This window comes from Podarcis cretensis, assembly GCF_951804945.1.
Source record: "Podarcis cretensis genome assembly, chromosome: 6".
In the NCBI taxonomy this organism is placed as follows: Eukaryota; Metazoa; Chordata; class Lepidosauria; order Squamata; family Lacertidae; genus Podarcis; species Podarcis cretensis.
In genome coordinates this window covers 44,945,241-44,964,831 of record NC_137175.1, presented here as the reverse complement: position 1 = coordinate 44,964,831, position 19,591 = coordinate 44,945,241, and the positions used below count along the sequence as shown (strand labels likewise).

Genomic DNA, 19,591 nt, shown 5'->3' with positions numbered 1-19,591 from the left:
GGCTTACAAGTATAACCAGACCTCTTGTGAGCCACAGACAATTGCAGAGGCATCCTACCCATCCTTATACAACAACATTGGCCCAGGAATTCTCTTTGAGGCAGAGTCAATAAAAATCAAGAGTTAATTAAAAATAGAATTTTAAATCTGATTTTTCAAATGTTTCATATATAGTAATGCTTTTCTTTTTAAAAATTAAAAAACCTTTTTAAAAACTGAATATAATACCAACAAATATATTTAAACCTACATTTAATGCTCTTAAAACCAAAACATGGCATTCTATCTATTACCGAATTTAAAAAACAAAACTAGGGAAAACATATCTGACTTGGGGCTAAGTATTATAAATAACACCAAAGCCAGATTCACACATCATGGTTCCAGTCCAATATGCCCCTGTTATATATATCAGACTGAGAATGAGCCTTGTGCATGAACACTTCCCCTTCCCTCTCTTCATAAGCCAGTTTTCTGTGATGTCTGAACCACGGAAATGAAGTTTAAAGCATGCTTACAAACCAAAATATGACCTTGGATGGACTTCTCTAGATTAGTGCTTGCAGGTACCATGTTGCAGTGGTTGTGCTGCAAGCTGGTTAGCTGATTCAAGAATGTGGTGCTGAGAGGTTTCTGCTCAGTCCAATGACACTGCGGTGTCGGATGATGACCAGGCCTCAAATCCCCACTTGGACATGAAGCTCACTGGGTGAAACTGGGCCAGTCCCTGCCTCTCAGCCTAACCTACCTCAGTGGGTTGTTATGGGAATTAAATGAGAAGAGGGAGAACCCTGTATGCAACCTTGAGCTCCTCAGAGAAAAAGGCGGGATATAAATGCAATAAACAAATAATAAATAGTATGTTTTGTTTTGTTGCCGCCCCGCAAGCTTCCGTCCTATCCTCCATGCTTCTTAACTCCCTCCCTGGGGGTGGAGAAACAGATATGACCAGTGGACCGGCTCCTGAAATCCCTCACCCTTGCAGACCAGTTTGATAGGTGGGCGGGATCCATGATGTCAGGTACATTGCTTCCCTTTGCAGAAAAAAAGTTCCTTTGCAGACTTACTTGAACTCGAGCAAATTGCAAAGTAAGATCCCTGAAGCAGGTCCCCGAAGGTGTTGCAGTCAGTGCCAATCAGCACGCAGTCAGCACGCCTGCAATGCTCCATTTCGGCAGAGATCAACTATGCTTGGGAGCTCTGACTGTGAACTGCAGGATGCAGCTGATGCGGGACGGGGTGGGCTCTGCTGGCCAAGGAAAAGTTGAAAGCAAATGTTAAAGCTCTCAATTATTCCTTTACAGCCATGTTTTCTCCTTTCCGACACCTTATGTCACAAGCGGGTGTGGTTTGAGGAATATGGCCCCGTGACTAAATTAGCAGAGGTTCCCCACTACGGATCTACATGAAACCATCACAAATGAGGCAGCTGTAGCTGCGGGTTTTCTCGTTCTGCTGCCCAATTAATGAAATCCTCACCTTGTGCCTACTTTGTTATCTTTTCAGCACCTGGTAGAGATCTTTTAGTTGTCCCAGGTTTCTAACTGTGAAACAGATATGACTTTATTGCTGCCAGTTTTTAGCTGCTGACTTCTACTTCAGTTTGTTAATGTTTCCATTACATCCGTTTTATTTCTATTCTGTAAATTGCTCCAAGAATACTTGGCGACACAAAAAAATTCAAAATAAACATAATGGAAAATACACACTTTTATGGGGGGAAGTTGGTATACCTATTCACATTGACAAACATGACACTAATAAATAAAATAAATGAAAAAAACGGTCTTGCCAACATTTTTAGGACGCACAGAATAAATGTACAATGTACCCTTATGGCAGAATTTATAAATAAATGATAAAGCTTGTATTGTATTGCATTAATTTGTAACATTTCTTTTAAAAGTCTAGCAACTTTGTCAGGGCTATTTGTAAAGAGAAAGTTGGCCTTTTAACTTACAGTATAAATGGAAGCTACTGAGTTCTTACATAAAACAAAGTTACACTGTCATTAAGCTATGCTTGTACCTGCAACATTAATGGAAAAGTGCTGATAATCTTAGTTTCTTCTTTTAAAATGGCAATAGCAGAAAGTTTACTTAGATACTTGCTAGCAGATTTTAATTTTTTTATCCTATTAAAAAAAGGTGTTAAGCAAAATCCTCCTACAAAACAATTTCCGCCCTCCCTTCCCAACAGGTGGGCAGGGTTTGCGACACTGAGCAGGTTTACCTGGTCTGGTGCCTCCCACCTGGGTCAGGGTGGCAATCGTCCCGCCCCCAGCCTAGGAGGACAATGGACGGCCGGCTGGGGGTGGGGCAAAGGCCAAGGAAAAGAGGGGTTCAGCACGTGTGCTCGCAATAGGAAGTGGTACCTTATGCAATTCACTTTGCAGACTTGTCTAAAACCATGGGGTTCATTATCAGCAGGACATAATTATTCCTTTAATACTCTTCAGTAATAGCAGGAATACAAGAAAATGGCCACAATAAAAGGAGCCCCACATACACAGAGGGTATACAGTCATACCTCGGGTTGAAGTAGCTGCAGGTTAAGTATTTTCGGGTTGCGCTCCGCGGCGACCTGGAAGTAACGGAGCGTGTTACTTCTGGGTTTTGCCACTCGCGCATGCGCAGACGCTCAAAATGATGTCACGCGGAAGCGGCAAAACGCAACCCGTGCACACGCGCAGTCGTGTGTTATGTTTACTTCTGGATGCGAATGGGGCTCCAGAACGGATCCCGTTCGTATCCAGAGGTACCACTGTATTAGCTCCAGGTCATAAGCACATGGGTTTCTTTCCTCTGCAGGTGCTGATACAACAAGCACTCTTGTTTGCTCAATTTGCTGAATTACAGCATGCGTACGTGCATGCATGTGAAAGAGAAAAAATATAGGCCAGACATAAAAACAAGTTTAAAACAGAATACAATACTCACCGATTCATATTTAAATATTCCCGCAACTCAACGATCAGAGGCTGGAACATCCCCATTGCAGTCAATAGGAACTTCAACTGTTCTTCAGGAATTTACTTATAACTTAGATCTTCATCAGAAACAGGCAATGCAGTGTTATAGCCCTAAAGAGAAAGTATTCCTGTGAAACATATATAAACAAGAAATAGGCTGTGCAGCTTTAGAATATGAATCATTCCTCTAGTGGAAGAACTACTGCAGAGAATATATTTTTAATGATGGACAAAAAACTAACTATATGGCACAATTATAGCACAGCCATTGATGAAGAAATGTCAAAAGGAAAAAGGCACTCTGGATTTCCTTTGTTTCAGAGCTTTAGCTTTATAGAAGTCTGCTACTCATATACAGTTGATTCAGTCTATTACTGCTAATCAACTACCTACATATTTGCAAAGCAAAATCTAAAAAGGAAAGGCCAGCTAAAAATACGCACATATTGGTTCACTTTGATTTGGATGGCCGAGAAAACAGCTTTTTGTAGGGAAATTCTACCATGCATTCAACTCTGATTCACACAGGATTTTAGAACATATCTATCTGTGCATGTACAATGCAAATATAATATGGATTACGTGCCTCCCCCTACTCCAAACAGAGACAAAAAAACTAGTTAACAAGAGGAACAAATACTGAGTTTAAGGAGGGCAATTTACAAGGGGAAACTAACTTGTCTGGATGCAGCAAAAGTCTGAATGCAGCACATTAACAATATGGACAGAATGCATAGTTTCATCATCCCTACGCAAGACACAACCTTACAGTGATGCTTATGATACTACAGTGTTGTTGTTGTTGTTTAGTCGTGTCCGACTACTTGCTGGTAAAAAGAATCCTCACACACCAAAAACATCTGTGGGTACATAGTAAATCATTCCTCACACTGTTCTGTGCTCACAACCAGGGCAGGCTAGCTTTTCCTGGAGGATCCTTTTGTCCTTAGAAGCAATCCAATTTATCCTCTGACATCTAGCCCCATGGGGAATCTCTCTATTTGCATGTCTTTGGCCTCCCACTAAGGAGATTTCAATAGGTATGCTGAGATGGGGTTGGCCAGGGGTGCCAATCTGGAGAACTTTCTGTGAATTTTAGCAAACAACAAAGGAGTCACATGGGATTTGGGGGCAAGAAAGGGGGTGGGGTGGAAGAGGCAGAAGGGAGTACAATAAGGAACTCCCCACTAAGATTATCTAAGACAAGGAGAAGTGTCTTATTTCGTCATGAGTGGAAATTTATTCAACAGAAACCTGAGACTTGCAAGAGGTGAAGATAAGCAGACCTAAGATAAATGTGGTAAGAACTTGCTGTGAACTAGAGAACTAGGAATATGTCAACCAACTAAATTCAGTCCATTAACTTAACTCTTTAGTTATCATTCCAAGCTGAAACAAAATCTAGGCACATGCAAACACATACCTTACAACTTCCTTGAAGACATCCCCCTCTCCCAACACACACCTTGTTCTATTCCCCACTGTTAACATCTGGTGACAGCAGTCACGAAATTAAAAGACGCCTGCTCCTTGGGAGAAAGGCGATGGCAAACCTAGACAGCGTCTTAAAAAGCAGAGACATCACCTTGCCAACAAAGGTCCGTATAGTTAAAGCCATGGTTTTCCCAGTAGTGATGTATGGAAGTGAGAGCTGGACCATAAAGAAGGCTGATGGCCGAAGAATTGATGCTTTTGAATTATGGTGCTGGAGGAGACTCTTGAGAGTCCCATGGACCGCAAGAAGATCAAATGTATCCATTCTTAAGGAAATCAGCCCTGAGTTCTCACTGGAAGGACAGATCGTGAAGCTGAGGCTTCAATACTTTGGCCACCTCATGAGAAGAGAAGACTCCCTGGAAAAGACCCTGATGTTGGGAAAGATGGAGGGCACAAGGAGAAGGGGACGACAGAGGACAAGATGGTTGGACAGTGTTCTCGAAGCTACAAACATGAGTCTGACCAAACTGCGGGAGACAGTGGAAGACAGGAGTGCCTGGCGTGCTCTGGTCCATGGGGTCACGAAGAGTCGGACACGACTAAACGACTAAACAACAACAACAACATCTGGATTGCAAGCTCCTCACAACAGGGACCTGTTTTGTTTCACTTATTTTGCTATGTCACGTTTCAGATATATTGATGGCACTATATAAACAATCCCAAAACCTACAGCAGAGTAAGCCTGGCTTTTAAGCAACATAGTACAAACAAATAATCTTGAGATTAACCACAAAAAATCTAGTTCTAAAAGAAAAATAATTCACAAGAAATATTGTATAAACTAACTGTAAGGCATCAATAAGCATGTGGTATGAGACACATGATTTACTGTACATGGAGGTTTGAGGCAGTTTTTATTAAAATCACTTTCCAAAAGGTTCATATGCACAGAGTTGTAACCATCATAGTGTCAACAGTGGTATGAAACTGCACCATTATTTGACTATGCATGTAAATCACTAGTATTTTTTAATCCTCACAGAGACCAGGAACCAGTTTTTTAAAAAAAGTATTTCACAGGGATGGATCTAAAACAACAGACATCCCCTGTATGCACTGTTGTTTAACTCATTAAGAATCCCAAGAGCATGTGGTAAAGTACTGTAGTTAACCTGTAAACAGTGCAAATACAAAATCTGTGAACTGTTAACAGAAAGGTTTAGTAATATTGATTGGAGGGAAGAGTATCAAAAAGAACTATTAACGGATAAGAGAGGTGAATTAAAAACAGATGTGTATCCTTCCCCACTCAGTTTTACTTTTTCTGCAACGATACAAGATATCTCAGCTTATTACTTTATATTGTGTCCTTTTTCCAAGGAGCTCAGAGTGAATCTCTTTAGCTTCTCAACAGCCATGTTAGGTAGGTTAGTCTGAGAGTGTCTAATTTGCCTATAGCAAATTAAGAACTCCCCAGTAAAATTTAGGAAGGCTAGTAGCACAGGAGGGATCTGAGGCAAGGTCCAAGCATGGGTGCAGCCAAGGGGAACCAGGGGGGGCCCTGTGCCCCCTAAATCAAGTAAATAAATAAAAATACTTAACTGAGGTTCTGCCCCCCCCCCAACATAAATCTCGGCTACGCCCATGGGTCGAAGGCTAATATTCCAGATGCTGCACCATATAGGCTTGCATTATTATAATAATGACCAGGCACATTACAGCTTGAAATCCCATTCTCTCACCCCAAAACATAAGGAAATGGGAGCAGGGGAGCAATCTATCTGAACAAACTTGTTCAACAGATGGAATAAATTGAGTGAGTCCTGTAGGTGTCTCCTCATCAAAAGTCGCCATCACCACATCTGACCTCTCCTGATGCCTTAAACAAGACCAGCCACGAACACACAGCCGTGAGGCAGTTAGCTTAAACTTGGTGATCTGTTTTCTCTGCCCCTTTAATAGAGTGTGTCCAAACGAAGTCACAAGATTGACATGTCACATGAGGAATAGGAACACTGTCCTCTTCTTACAAGTTAGAAGCCTCTAGAAACCTCCTGAATCGTCAGACAGCATGGTCTTTCTTTTTTAAAATTCTCACGTCATTTGGTTGAGAAAAATAAATTAGTACTCATTCTTCACGGTTCACTATCTGTAATTAGCTCACACTATTTTGCAGAACAACGCTGATCCAGCTCTATAACCATTACATTGATAAAGTTTCCCAAGACGGCTTCTATATACCAGTATATACTTAGATTTATACTGTATAGGTTTGAAACTATGTTCCAACCAGCATGCTTGTTGATAACAACACACACACAAACCAGTGCCAGTTTTGTGTGTTTTGTTTTTAGCATTTTCCCCTTGAAAGTGTTTCCAGAGCCAAGAAAAGCAGCCAGCTGCAATTATAATGGCTGCATAATGTTGCCTGGATGGGAATGAAGCCAGAGTGTTTCATTCAGATATTGGACACTGTAAAAATTAAGACAAGAGTAATATATGCAAACCACGCCAAGGAAACAAGAGTTTTGCCAAGGACTTGAAGAAATCCTCTGATAGAAAACCAGATCATCATAACATCACTCAAGTGGGGGCCAAAAATGTAAAGTATAAAAACTCAAATTAAAAAACAAAAATCTTTATTGATCTGATCGTCATGATTCTATAACAGCTCCAACTGGAGTTGGCAATTTACTTAAGACCCTGCCAACAATGTGGTCCTGCGGATGTTGCTGGAGTACAACTCCCATCATCCCTGGCTTTCAGGCATACTGGCTAAAGCTCATGGGAGTTATCTAGAAAGCCTGTCAGAATTACACACAATAACACCCTAGATGTATGACACTATGCCACCATACTGTCCAGGCTATCACTACACCATCATCAGTAAAGCCATGCATAAATTCCATCAGACTTAACCACCATTTGATGGTTCCTAGTAAGCTGTTTTGTTTTTTCTATCCCACATCTTGGCAGCCACAAAGTAGAGGACACAATTTGTAATGACCAAGGGGCCCTTTCCCCTAGCCACACATGAGACACTCCTCTGGGGGTGGGTCCTGCACAGCTAGGAGTAATACTTACCCTCTGTCAAGAGTTGTTGAAAGCCCCAAAGTCTTGATCAATATCACAAAAAATTGACCTCCTGCTTGTAAATAGCAATGAAAAAGATATTTCCATGAGTGGTGGGTTTCACTGCCTTTGGCCAAAGCTTAGTATGGATTCCCATGTGCTTAACTGTGCTGCAGCCAGTTTTAAATATCTGCTCCTGTCTATGTACTTCTGATATATTTTTCTGTTTTGAAAGCAGAACCTTGTGGCACCTTAGTCTAACAAGCTTACTGCAGCATACGTTTTTGTGGACTGCAGTCCACTTCATCAGACTCATGAAGTGCTATCGTAAGTTGGCAGGTATATATACACCTATGCGCATAAAGTAAAATGAAAAGAAAAGAAAGACATTTAAACAGAGGGAAGTGAAATAGAAAATAATGTAGCCTGTGATAATTTCACAATTGCTTAAATGTATATGAAAAATAAATACAGTGAGCATTTGTGCAATTCGTAAATTAACTCCGCTAGTAGGATTAAAAAAACTGTTATCTGAATTCAGATCACAGGGGATAGAACTAAACTTCTTTGTAAGTTGTAATTCAGAAGTTTCACAGTGGTATCTCCTCTGAAGCTCCTTTGTTCAAGAGGGACAGTTTTAAGGTCAACAGAGCATATGCCATCAGAAGTTGAAATGTACTCCTACTGGTTTCTGAATATTGTCATTTCTGATGTCTTGCTTACAGGCAGTATCCCCATCCACCACAACTTAAAACAGCTAGTCACTAGGTACAATAGGACATATAACAGAGACACAAACAAAGCGACCAGCTGATGCCAACGCTGCCCCCCTATCTACTTTGGCAGCACTATTACAGAACCTAATAATGTCAGCCACAACGTCATGGGCTCACTCACAGCTCATCTTACAGTGTGATATATGCTATCACCTTCCAGCAATGCCCTTTTGCATATACATAGGTCAAGCAGGCCCATCTCTACACAAATGAATAAATGTATACAAATCTGGCACCATAAAAGGAAAAATTCAGCAGTATGAGAAGAACAAATAAACTTCACAAGGAAACTCCAGCATAAATCTGTTGAATTGCAATTTATGAAAAAGTTTAACTTCCTTCATTTGGGCCTGAACAGACATAATGGTTTCTTGTTCTACTACAGGAGTTAATTTAATAGTGGATGCAAAGATAATTCTATTATTGCCAGTCACCACTGTTGTTAAGGGTCACTGTGCTCATTTTGCATGCATCTAATCTCTAATTGTACTGTCACTTAGCAATGCTAATTGTGCCTTTAGTGCTGTGGTTGAAGAATCATTTTGCACTCATTTAGGCTCTACTAGAATTGTTGGCTGTAGTCCGTGAAATACTATGCCATAAAAGAAATCAACTTTAAGGTGTCATAAGACTCTTTGCTGTTTTTCTTGAAAAAGACCAAGATGGTTGCTCTTCCAGAAATTATTTTTGCATGTGTATTTCCGTAAGATTATATATAGTACCAAATCTATCTTACATGGTTTTATCAATATGAATTATTTTTTTGTAATGGCTTAAAGCCAGAACCTTTAAAAAAATAATTAAGTAACCCAACCACGTGGGAAGGGGCACATCATATGGGTGCCAATCAGAATCAGCATCCTGCCAGAGAAGCAGTGTGCCAGTTCTGTAGAATCCATGTGGTCTGATTAGAGAGAAGTGGCTAAGTTAACATAGCATGACAGAAAGGATAGCAAGGCAGAACAAAATGGACTCCCTTATCTTCCACGCTGTAGTACTGCCATACCAAGGATACTATATCATTAACATATTTATGTCTCACCCTTCCTCCAATTGCTCAGGGCAGTGTATATGGGAGATAATCCTATGTTAGCCTCATAAATAATCCTACGTGATAGATTTCTCCAAGAAAGATGTTGACCCAAAGTCACCAACTGAGATTTACAGATTCAAATACAGGTTTAAGTCCAACATCCTACATTTGCTTTCTGTGTCAACACCCAAATGTTTTAATGATTTAGGACACCATGTTTATTTTACCTGGCTGGATTATCTGTGTACAGAGTTAGGCAAGATTGAATTCCATTGAATTCCAAAGAAAAATTGTTGAATGGATGGCATACAAATGCCAAAGGTAAATAAAATAAACCCAAAGAAGACGAAGAAGATGAATTTGGGGGAATAGTCTTAACATTAGTGTATTAAACTTGTGATAAGTTCCCTAATGTCTTGTCTACATCCCCCCCCCCTGAACAGATATGCCTTCAGCGTGCATTTAGCAGATGGCTTTTCAAATGCAGAGATTAAATCAGTAGTTTTAATGTTCCACTTTTACAGGCAAGTGCAATATATACATATACATATACATACAGTGTGTGTGTATTCCTAAATGTCCTTGCTTTTTATTATTGTTCCTTTAGAGTTACATTCTGAATAGCTTTATTGTTCTTAAAAATAGTTAATTGTATTTGTGCTGATACCTTTCAGCCCATGTCAGTACTCCTCAGCAGGGGACTAGGATGCTCACCACATTTTAAAGAGTTCAGTGCAAATGTGAATTTACTAAGGATTGGGCATCTTCAGAAAAATGGACAGAAAAACCTTTAAAACTATAAAACCTTTAAACCTATAAAACATTTCTGTTATTTAGAAAATGTGTAATGTTGTCTATTAAGAGTGGTAGTTTTTGGCATTTTACAAACAGTATTTTAGAAGAGCTCTTCATATTTCAGCATTATGTAAAACAGAGAGCATAAACTTCTTTATGGCACCAGTTTCCCCAACATTTTAAATTTCAAAGAATTTGGCTATGTTTCAAAGGAAAATACTCAGAATAATACTACAAAATCATAAATGAGAGAGGATGAATATATCCACAAACATCTATGGATCTGACTTTTCTTTGCTATGCTGCTTACACTGTCGGTTTGCAGCGCAGGATGCAAACCTAGGAACACATGCTTTGGACTGAAATTCCACTGAAATTAAAAAGGACTTATTATGCACATAAGTGTATTTAGAATACAATGCTGGCAAACACTCTAGGCTACTATAAAGAAGCTAAACACTCCTCAGCAGTGCTATTTTTCTAGAAAAAGAGGTGCCAGAACTCACCTCTCTTGTTCTCTTATAATGGCAATGGAGCCCACCTGAAATGTGTTGGAACTGAGTTCTGAGGAGTTCAGGCTGGAAAAAACCCATTTTCCTCAGTCATTTCTGTGGAAATCTAGCAATTTGACCTGTCAATAAAATTAACAGCATATTGCTGATTGGAAACAATATAATTATTTGTACACATATTTTAAACTGGTCCACTAACATGACTCTTCTCATGATTAAAATAATTGTATGTTACGTTGTGTGTATATGTGTGTGAGGGAAAGAGGAGTTGAAGGGAGTGTGGAATGATAGTTGTGGTGGCAGAAGACATTTTGCCAAGAAGAAGAAGAAGAAGAAGAAGAAGAAGAAGAAGAAGAAGAAGAAGAAGAAGAAGAAGAAGAAGAAGAAGGAGAAGGTGGTAGGGTAGATTAACTGGCTGGGAGTGGGTTTAGGAGATTACTAGTTCTAACCCCATTCATCTCCAACTTCAGTTTGCTGTGAATTTGTTTTCATTGCTTCTCAAATAAGCATTCTGTTGTTAACCCTGGGTAATTGTCAGTCAGCCGCCCTCCCGATACCAGCATTCTGCAGCTTACCTAAAAGGGGCTGGGAGCGACAGAGTGGTGGTGAGGTCAGGGCTGTGCAGGCCTTGCTAGTGCACCCATGCAGTCCTAAGCTCATTGGCACTGTGCCCTGCCCTGTCCAGGTGAACTGCAGCAACGCCAATGTCAGAAGGCGGCTCTGCTGCTCCACACCACCACACAAGCTGCTACTGTCAACCCGATAATGTGTTAACAGCACAGTGCAGGTGAGCCAAAGCAAGCTTCTCTGAACTCAATTATCATCGTCACCATCATATTATTATTTCTGTTTATATCCTGTCCTTCCTCCTGAAAGAGCTCAATAATAATAAAAAAAGCTTAAAATGTTTTTGAAAAAAATTATGAAAAGGTTTAAAAACACGTGATCTCAGGGTTGCCAGAAACAGTGTATTTCATCCATTCAGTGCCTAGGTAAACAGGAATGGGGATGCAGGTCTTGGTAGCTGCTCCCAGACTTTGGAACTCCCTTCCTAGAGAAGTTAGACTGGCTCCATCCACTGGCGGAGGAACGGGGGAGCACACCGCCCCCGGCACCATCGGGGAGGGGGGTACCATCACGGTCGCCCCCGGACATACATCGCGCACCCCCACTGCACCAGGCGCCACACCCCCGTGGGCGGCGCCCCCTGCTCCCAGGACACACGCCAACCCCCGAGGGAGGTGGAACACGCCCCCGGGACACGCGCCAGCCACGCCCCTGCCTGCTCTCCGTCCACGGTGCCAGAGCATGCAGCTTTGCCACTGACTCCATCCCTACTGTCTGTCCTCTACTGGCAGGTGAAGACCTTCCTGTTCCAATAGGCCATTTAGAACTGACTGTTTTTGAGGAAAGGGCTGGTACTGTGATGTTTTTAATATCTGCATTTTTAATGGATCTTTTTATACTATCTTAATCCTATTAAGTGTTTAATTACATTTCAATTATTGTCTTTTCTAGGTTTTTAGCTTTTTCTATTTTATCTGTGTAAGCCACCCTGAGTCTCGGACTGAGAAAAAGTTGAGATATAAATAAATATTATAATAATAATGTTTTTAAAGTTATCCTGAAAGTCAATACGAAGGAGACAGGTGCACCTCACTATGGAGGGAATTCCAAAAATGGGGAACCATCACTGAAAAGGCCCTGCCACAGGCCACTGCCAACCGAGCAGCTCCTAGTGGCGGCACCAATAACAAGTCCTCACTGGACACTTGAAATTAGTAAGTGTTTGATTGGTTGGCAAAGCTTTTTGTAAAAAGAAACGTTACAGTTAAGTTATTACATTAAGAAATAGGAATAAATCATTTCTCAATGAAAGCCATTTTTATCTTTTAAAGAAATATATTCATTGATAAAATATGAAATACACACACTAGAATGACATCAATATTTACAATATTTTTTAAGTTGAAATGTTGATCTGACGCTTGAAGTTTTTTGAACAGTTGACTGAATTTGAAGTTCTTATTAGTAATAATAAAAAGAAGAGAAACGATAGCCTGTCTACCTTGCACAAGGTCTGCTTTGCACAACTGGTGCAACTAGCTCCCTGCACTTCTCTAAACATCAAAATGAAAGAACTGGTTGTCAAAAGGTAGCAGGTGGACTGTAAAGCTGTGTTTGATTTCTAGCCTGGAGTTGGGTCATCACCGTTATAACACAGTTAGCATTTTCTCTAGTCTGTTAAAAACATTGCTGCTTATCTAGTATGGCAGTAAGCTTCTGTAATGATTTTTTAGACATTCTAAGGGACAAATATAACCTCAGTAAACAGAGGCATACATTTCTGGGCAAATCAACAAATAAAAAAATCACATTCCCTGCTCCCATAAAAAACCCTGGTAGAAACAGCCAACTTTATTTTAAAGTGGGATTCAGAGGTAGTGTCACTGATGCTGTTCAACAGATGGAGGAAAATAGGGGTTACTGAAAATTCTTTTAAGAGTGGGCAACACATAGACTAGTAGAACTGATAAGAAGGCAGAGAAGGCACATATCAGCTTTTAATGCCAGTTGAAAGTGTTTGTTTGACTACAATGTAGAAATGTTTAGCAGTGCTGGTCCTATTGTTGAAAAATTGGCCTGAATTTGTATACATTATCTATTGCTTTTAATACCAATAGCCATGAGGATTAGATAAGGATTCAAACAAAGAAGAAAACATTCAATTTTCTTGCATTACTTATAAATTAAGTTTAAAAAAATGTTATGTTTTCACTGATTGATACAACCCGGGTGTCAGTGAGTAAACTGATCTCAAATAAATTATTCTTCCACTGTGCTTTCCTGAACAGAACATTTTCTGCTGTGATCCATTTAGGAAAAACTAATCAAGATTGCATAAATTTTTGCATTATTAGGAGAGCTGAGCCATTTTGGAAGAACACGCCACACATTCTCAAAAACATACCTACTACTCCCTCAAGGATCAAACTCAGGGAAAACTGGCTCTGCCAGGTTGTAGTACAAGCTAGATTGCAAAGTGTTGATTGGCTGGCACATATGATGTCACAATCCCTCCTCCCCAGGGCAATTTTGCAATTTAAGACAACCACATAGGAAGTTCAGTCAATGAAATGTACATGCAGTCCAACAGCTCTTCTAAAGCATGGAGAAATGGGCAACACCGATTACTCAGTTAGCATTAGAATTGCTGGTAAGTATACCTGTCAATTAGATTGACACAGAGAAAGAGCACACTATGCAGGAGGAAAAACAATGTGGTGTCTGCTGTGCACACTGCACACTGCAAAAATGCCTTTCAGACTCTCACAGGCATGGATGGATTAGAATGGCCTGCAAGGCGGGCCCAGATTATGTATTTTTTTTTAAAAAAAGTAAGCCAGTCTCTAGTCCTCAGAGATGGGAAATTATGAGGCAAAATCTGCAAGCACCTTCTAAGTGATTTCTTTGAGATAAGTTAGTCTGGCTACTACCACCCCTCAGTGTTTTTAACTAATGAGTGAAGTCAGAACTTGATTGATGAGTCAGCAAACTTTTTCAGCAGGGGGCCAGTCCCCTGTCCCTGAGACCTTGTGGGGGGCCAGACTATAAGTTGTTGAAGAAGAAGAAGAAATGAACAAATTCCTATGCCCCACAAATAACCCAGAGATGCATTTTAAATAAAAGCACACATTCTTCTCATGTAAAAACATCAGGCAGGCCCCACAAATAACTCAGAGATGCATTTTAAATAAAAACACACATTCTACTCATGTAAAAACACACTGATTCCCGGACCGTCCGCGATCCAAATTGAGAATGCAATTGGGCCAGATCCGGTCCCTGGGTCTTATGCCTACCCATGGTTTAGATGCAAGGCCTTAGAAATTTCTGGAGGCCTAGAGAGCTACTATTTACCTCTCCCCTTTAGTGCACATTTCCCGCCTACTATAGTTTTCTAATCCTTGGTGTCAATGTACTAGTTCTAAAGACTGAGTATAGATTTCCCCCTTTGCCCTTCCTTCCTTTCTAGCCACCAGGATACAGTGTTCCTATGCTTGATTCATCTGAGATCTGATGCTCCCTTGTCTAGAAGTTATGGTACTTTCTATGAATGCTACCGCACGATAAATGCGAGTGGATGTTAAACACACAACCAGCCCCCCTCTATGGTAAATGAAAATGTGAAAACTTTGCAAAGAGACTTAGGCATGCCCTCCGAATAGTTAACTTACAGTAAAATGGTAAGTGTATACACTCAGAAGTAAGTTTCTTACACACACACAAAGCTTAGGCTTTTCTGTTAGGAAGAAGCAGAAGGGTTTGTGGTGAGGGGGATAAGTTTCAATGAAAAACAAATAGAACTTAAATACTGTATAGGCAGTTCACTACGCTTAAAATTACAGTCAACTTGAAACTTACACACATTTAAATTACATGACTGTATTTATTTTATTGCATTTATATTCCACCTTTTTCTCTATGGACCTCAAGGTAGTCTACATGGTTCTCCCCATCCTCTTGTAATCCCCACAACAACCCATTGAGGTAAGTTAGACTGAGAAACAGTGACCTAGTGAGCTTCGTAGCTGAGTGGGGATTTGAACCCTGGTCTCCCAGGTCCTAGTCCATCACTCTAAACACTACACCAGTGGTGGCGAACCTATGGCATATGTGCCAGAGGAGGCACTCAGAACTCTCTCTGTGGGCACATGTGCAGTTGCCCCAGCACAGAGTTCGTTACTAGAAAGCCAGGAATCGAGGCTCGCCATCGTGACGCAAACACAGGGATAGATTTGTATTGGGCGCTTTATTATTTTGCTCAGAATTGTAATCTTTGTTATGATTTTCTCATGCAGCATGCTTTATATTCCTATGTTCAAAATTTTTGTAGACTCCAAGTCAGGAACACCTACAAAGGAATACAGCAAAAAAGAAAGAAAGAAAAAAAGCAAGAACAGAGAGTGGAAGATCGTTGAATGCAATAGGAAAGCGTTCTGTCTTCTGTGCAATGAAAGTGTTGTGTGTCACACATCAAGTGTCAGATGGCACTTTGACACCAACCACAAAAGCATTGCCCAGCTTGGTGAAACTGAAACAAAAGAGTTTCTCAAAGGGAAACAGGGGAAATACCATTCCCAGTATCTTAAGTTTTTGCAACTCTCTTTATCAAAACGGCTATGTTGTCTTGGAGTAATTCCCTTTTTCATGATTTCCCAAATAAGGATAAAATTACTGAACAGACAACCACAAGATGTAGGGGAAACGGCAGAAAGGATGTTTTGTGATAGCAAAACCTTGCAGAGAAAACTGCAGGTTTTTGAAAGAGACCTTGGACAGCTGAAATATTTTCCAAATTGAAAAAATGCATTTAGAAAATTCCACAACATTTGCACACAATCTTACAAGCCATCGGGAAACCTGCAAGGCATATCCTTATCCTAGCGTTGTAGCAGTTGTTTTTTCTAAACTGAAACCTCAGTACAGTGGTACCTCGGGTTACATACGCTTCAGGTTACAGACTCCGCTAACCCAGAAATAGTACCTCGGGTTAAGAACTTTGCTTCAGGATGAGAAAAGAAATCGGGCGGCAGTGGCGCAGTGGCAGCAGGAGGCCTCATTAGCTAAAGTGGTGCTTCAGGTTAAGAACAGTTTCAGGTTAAGAACGGACCTCCGGAATGAATTAAGTACTTAACCCGAGGTACCACTGTATTCCAGTTAAATTGCTGCATTGGCACTTAGTGATCAAGAAGTGGTTTTGGGTTGCTGTTTGGACACTCGGTCTCTCAAATGTTCACCATCACCACACTACACTATGCTGGCTTTACATGCTTGGCCACCGACCTGTACGCAATCACACAAGGCAGAGAGTTTAAAAGCTCATCTGGTGTGGAAAGTGCTGTTAAGCTCTCTGCGTTGCTAACTGGCCTCTGGAGGCCTTTGTGAGATCTCATGGTGCCATCCGAGATCTCGTGATGCCTCTAGAGTCCATGCGAGATCTTCCCAGAGCTGAATAAGACAACAGGAGTGTGACTTTGCTTTATCTCTTTCATCTCTCTGTGCTTTTGATGCCACTGACCATGGTGCCCTCCTGAACCATCTATGTGGGATAGTTATTGGGGGCACTGTATTACAGTGATTCCACTTCTATTTCCAGGTTCAGTTCTCGAGGACAGCACTGTTTTGCAGGGTATGATTTTATCTGCAATGCTATTTAACATCTACATGAAGCTGTTGGGAGAGATCATTAAGGGATTTGGAACACATTGTCAACAATACGCCAATGAAACTCTATTTCTCCATAGCCTTCTCTTAATTAGGTGAGGCTGTGCAGGAACTGGCCCAGTATGCAGTTGTGGACTGGACAAGAGCCAATAAACTGAGCTTGAATCCTAGTAAGATAGAAGCTCTGTGGATGAGTAGTTCCCAAGTCTGGGAAACAGATCAGTTAGTTGCCTGTTGCCCGTTCTGGATGGGGCTGCACTTCCTTTGAGGGGAAGATACATAGCTTGAAGGTGCTCCTCGATCCATGCTTCTCACTGGGGGCCCAAGTGGCTAGGACTGCTTTCTGCTAGCTTCAGTTGGTGAAACATTGGGATAGTTTAGTTATGGTAACCTAGGCATGGATAACATTAAGGGTTGTTCAGAAACTGCATCTAGTGTAGAATGCTGCAAGAAGGCGGTTGAAGGGTATGCCCTATTAACACCACATAAAACCTGTGTTGAAAGAGCTGTACTGACTTCCAATATGCTACTGGGGCAAATTTAAGATCTTGCCACTGGCAAATAAAGTCCTGAACTTGGGACCAGTTACCTCCAGGAACACCTGTCCTCGTTATACCCCTGCCTAGACACTTCAATCCTCAAGAGAGAAGTTTTTAGTAGTGCTTTATGCTCCAGAAATTTGTCTTATGTCCACTAAGACCAGAATCTTTCATTTGGCAGAAGCTGCCCTTTGAAATGTGCTTCCCATGAACATCAGGCACACACCCATAGTACTGGCATTTAGGTAAACGTAAAGGGACCCCTGACCATTTGTGGACGACTCTGGGGTTGTGGCGCAAATCTCCCTTTATTGGCCGAGGGAGCTGGCGTACAGCTTCCGGGTCATGTGGCCAGCATGACTAAGCAGCTTCTGGCGAACCAGAGTAGCGCATGGAAATGCTGTTTACCTTCCCACCGGAGTGGTACCTATTTATCTACTTGCACTTTGAGGTGCTTTCGAACTGCTAGGTTGGCAGCAGCAGGGACTGAGCAATGGGAGCTCACCCCGTCGTGGGGATTTGAACCGCCGACCTTCTGATCGGCAAGTCCTAGGCTCTGTGGTTTAACCCACAGCGCCACCCGCATCCCTGGTGCATTTAGGTGCCTCCCCGGTGCATTTACGTCCCCTGGCATTTAGGTGCCTGCTTAAAACTCAACTGTTCACCCAGTCTTTCTCTGAGGGGGTGATCCAGCTATAGTGATGTATTAATCTGATCTAATTGTTTGTGATATATTTTGTACATGTTTTATGAATGTAATTTTATTGCTGATTTCATGCTACTCAGCACTATATTTTTCCTTAATGTTGGTGGTATGCCATTTAAATAAATAAATAAATAAATAAATAAATAAATGTGTACACTTCTGATCTAGTGGAATTATGCCAGATAATGATCCTTTATTGTAAATCAATTAGTAAGCCTTTCTAGTTTACAGCTAAGCACAATTATGTGCCATAGTTCAAAAGAAAAGTCCATGGAAAAATACAGATCTGTCAAGGCTCAGTACATAGAATGTATCCAGGTCTAGTTTTTTTAAAATAGAAGTAGACAGGCCATGTCAAACCTTCACAGGCAATGAATTCTGAATTCAAGTAGTGTCGTTAACAGTTGGAAAGCATGGAATTTCAAGGACTTCAATATAAAGTGGAAGGTTGTCAGGAAGCCAGTAGTGCAAGACCTCTGAGAGAAGCCATGCATATACTGCTGCAAAGTGAGAGGAACAATGAAAAGAGTACCAAGCTGCTATATAATTTCCCAGTTAAAATGGGACAGTGATGAAATATGTAATGTAATTAGCACCTGGGACAGGTTATAAGCTAGCAAGATAATGTGTGTGTGTGTGCGCGAGCATGTGCATGCGCTTTCCTCCCCGTCAGAAGAGGAAAGTGCATGCACATGCTCACGCACACACATATACAGCTTCTATCCCAGAAACTTTGACCCTGTTGGATGGATGGATAACTTCTAGTATGGGACAGACCCTCTCCTCTAAATAGTTCCGAAACCAGTTTGGAGTGAAGCAATTTTCTTCACATTTCTCATCTTTCTTTGTAATAATTAATTGGGGGAAAACTGTTATATAAAGTGAGCAATTGTCCCAGAGAATAATTTCCTCATTAAGCATGCAAGAACCTGAAGAAATTAAAAAAGATACTAAAAGCTCTGTCCTGATCATTTTTATGCTTCAGATTGTATTAAATAGGATAACACACTTGGTGGTAGAACAGTTAACTTCAATGAATGGAAATAGAACAAGCTCTAAAGTGCACCATCAAATAATGCTAAAAATCTGGTTGTTCCATTTCAAATCTCACTTGCTAAATAAGTAAAGTGCCAGAATTCATCTGGCTTTATTGACCTATTAAAAAAAAATGACCAGCTTGCAGAAAGGCAACATATGAATGAATAAATACTTTCAAATTGCTGTTCCACAATCAGACAGAAATGTCCGTACGTTATCTACAAATTCTGTATAAATTGCCTTATGACAGTGCACGTTCAGTGTACAACTTGATTAGTCTCTAGAACCATAACGCCAATGTCTTAACTCTGTTGCTTTAAAATCCACCCCTTATTTAAATACACATAGTACCAGAGCAAGTGTCAAACCCATTCACACCACATTTATGCCAAGACGGAATGCTTTAATCTAGTTCCTTTTTTTAAATGAAGGACTATTTTGAGATTATTTTGGAACTGGAATAAAGACTATTTGGGGTCAC

At 40.8% G+C, this 19,591-nt stretch overlaps 1 protein-coding gene and 1 long non-coding RNA gene across 6 annotated transcripts in view; one reads left to right on the top strand and one right to left on the bottom strand.

The window, feature by feature from the left end:
• The window catches only part of USP49 (ubiquitin specific peptidase 49), a 53,037-nt gene that overhangs the window by 17,320 nt on the left and 16,126 nt on the right, over positions 1 to 19,591 (bottom strand). For 3 of the 5 annotated variants that reach the window (XM_079980660.1, XM_079980659.1, XM_079980663.1), the window contains exon 2: positions 2,940 to 3,082. The gene's annotated coding sequence lies outside the window, so the exon portion shown is untranslated. Of the gene's footprint in view, positions 1 to 1,067; positions 1,250 to 2,939; positions 3,083 to 19,591 lie in introns of all 5 variants that reach the window. The other 2 variants (XM_079980662.1, XM_079980661.1) reach the window with 2 other exon arrangements.
• On the top strand, positions 13,020 to 15,736 carry LOC307219196. Its single transcript, XR_013840318.1, has 3 exons — positions 13,020 to 13,816; positions 14,636 to 14,774; positions 15,497 to 15,736. It is a non-coding gene; the product is annotated as an uncharacterized lncRNA (long non-coding RNA).